Consider the following 2970-nt stretch of genomic DNA (forward strand, 5'->3'; position numbering starts at 1 on the left):
GAGACAACCACCATTTAGATTCTGGACTGGAGGGAAACCCTTGAAGTTGAAGAGCATTGGCCCTCCCCTTTCTGACCCAGGCTGGCCCTTTCTAAAGGGAAAAAACAATCTCGTGGGCAGAGTTCCCCTCCGTCCTTTCTTTGTGTTCAGGCTTCTGGGGAAACACCAGATCCCACAGTGTTTTCCTTCCTGGCTCCCCCACCCTCCTTCCAGAAATCCCCCGATGGCTGCCAAGCTTTGACACAAAGAGGAAGTTTAGAGCTGCAGCATCTGTGTGGGTAACCTGGGCCATAAGCCAGCCCCCTTCACCCCAGCATGAGACTCCTGGGGATACAGGGGAGGAGTAAGACCCAGGACGGGCACTCTGGGGAGGGCCCAGTTGTCACCCATGTTCCCCACTGAGGCTCCCAGCTAGGCTGGGTTCCACTCTCAGCATGGCCTTAACTGAGCACGGTGGAACCTACCTATGGTCCCGGTGCTTGTGAGGTGGAGGCAGGGGAATCAGAAATTCAAGGCCTGGGTCGGAGGGAGGAAGAACAGTGAAGGCACCTGGGGACAGAGAATGTGGCATCTCAGAGACAGTTCTTTGTCTCCTTGGCAGATGCTGAGTGATAAATCCAGATGGGGAGTCTATCCTCCTGGGGCCCGGGAGGGTAATCATGAGGTGAGGGTCTTTTTCTCTTCCTCCTCCCCCTCCCCCTCCTCTCCCCTTCCCCTCCCCTCCCCCTCCCTTTCCCCTCCATCTTGCTGAATTCAAAAGCTCAGCATACCAGGTTCACACACACTCACGGTGGGAATGGGAGGTTTGGGGGGTGAAGGTGAGAACCAGGCTAGAGCTAGGGGTGACCTCAGTAGAAGGCTGCCTCATGCTGTTCCCCTCAGGCCTGGGCTCCATTCTCAGCACCATGCTGCAGAAGCATAAGGTAAGAGCTAAGTGTCAGAGGGAGAGAGGCTCAAGGGGATTGGATTCCAACTGCGGAAGCCCAGAAGGGGAGACCACAAGGAAGTCAAAGTCCCGTGCAATCCGTCCTCTCTACCCAACTCAAGGCAACCGGGATGAGCGAGGACGTGCTTTCCCCCTTCATCTCAGTCAGGGCTGCAGGGACAGAGAGTCTGGGACGGAGACTGTGACTCATTCTGAGTCAGGGCTGACACCTCACAGCCAGCCCTGTGCCCTCCCTGCCTGGCCAGCAAACCACCTCCTCAGCTGTACAGGGATTCAAGACCTAGTTCCCTCCCTTCTCAGTGACTCCCAACGTCCCTGATAACACTCAGCCCCTTAGCTCACCCCAGGGCTTCCTAGGTGACACCTACAACCTGGCTCTCCTCCTCCCATGTCATGGCATCCTCATGTCCCCTCTTCTGTTGCTGTCTCTCTCGGTTGTCATTCTTGTCCTTCTAATGAAGGTAAAGTGACTGTCTAGGCAGGAATGGCGATATTCTAAGGACTTTCTTTGGCTAAGTATTGAAACAATGGACCCCAAGGGATTGAAACTGCCCCAGGAATCTACTGTGGGAGAAGGGAAAGCCTGATGCCTGGTGTCGATCACGGGGAGATGAGATCTCACATCGTTCTGACAATTAGTCCACCTTGCAGGAGAGACTGGGGTTCAGACAGACAGACTGGAGGTCAGGGATAGACAGGAGGACACCTTGACCCAGACTGCTTAGCTATGTGTAGACCTGGCTCTCTAGTTAAACCTGAACTTCACCCAGCCTAGGGTGTGGGGGGAGTGGGAGGGCATCACTGGGCCACACTGAGTAAGTCTTTCTCTGCTTCTCATTACTTCTTGCCTCTTTAATAACCCTGCCTAGGACAGGCCCAGGCTCTGACCCTAACAATGCCAGTAACAGAAATGGACTCCTGCAAAGGCCTCTGCCACCCCTGTTCATCAGGTTCCTTGCACCCCAGACCTCCTTGACCCAAGAAAACTGTATCTAACCACTGTCTTTCTGTGTGTGGTTGAAGCAAGGAAGGATGCCTCCATCCAGGGTCTAGGTGTGCTGGCTAAGGCATACCCCATGATGTCATGTGGTGTCACAGGGCCGCCTTTTACAATCAAGAAGCTAAGGGTTTGGACATTTCAGAGGCTTCGGTGCAAGCAGCCCTCCTAGTAGAGTGAAACCAGCAGTGTGAAATTCCCTGGGAGTAAAGCTCACTACACCAGGAGTGGAGAGGATTTTGAGGGTGAAGGGAGCAGCTGGAAGGCTGGGCTCTGAGGCTCACAGGCCCAAGCTCAGGGTTCATGGCAGCTGGCTTCAATGGGGCTGTCTGGAGAGGAACAGAAGGGGAAATTTCAAAAACTACACCAACAGCCAAAATCCGGGAATAACAGGAAAGCGCCCCCTTCCCCCCACCCCACCCCCGCCCCAGTCCACCTCTGCCTGCCTTGCAGACAGGAAGCTTCAGGAGCAAATCCCTGCAGACTTCCTCTGCAGATGGAGGTCTGTCTGGCGACCTCAGCTACCAGAGGCAGATCTGAGACAAAGCCGGTGTTCACACAGTTCATTTCTTCTCTCAGGGTTTAGTGATCCCTTGCACAACAACTTCAGCTTTCACTCTCCACAACCAGAGTCTGCATGCCTCAGTGAAGGATGTGTGTGGTGTGTGTGGTGTGGTGTGTGTGTGTGTGTGTGTGTGTGTGTGTGTACATGTATGGGTGTGCATGTGTGTATTCATGTGTATGTTTGTATGTACATGTGTGGGCATACATGCATGTGCATACATATGTGTGGGTGTGTGTTCGACTGAGCATGTATGCACACATGGTCACATGTGTGTTGGAGTGCTTGTGTGTGTGCATGTATCCATGAGCTCATGTGCTTGTGCCACAGCAAATCAAAGGTAGGGCTTACCTGTCTCTTTTTCCCTTGTGATAGGTACAGATCTGAGTGCCATGGTATCCATTGGGATCTCCAGGTTCCTGTGTCCCAGGACAAAGAGTTGTACCAGAAACACATGCTTAGAGA

The sequence above is a fragment of the Rattus norvegicus genome, chromosome 13 (assembly GCF_021556685.1).
Source record: "Rattus norvegicus strain SHRSP/BbbUtx chromosome 13, alternate assembly SHRSP_T2T, whole genome shotgun sequence".
Taxonomy (NCBI): Eukaryota; Metazoa; Chordata; class Mammalia; order Rodentia; family Muridae; genus Rattus; species Rattus norvegicus.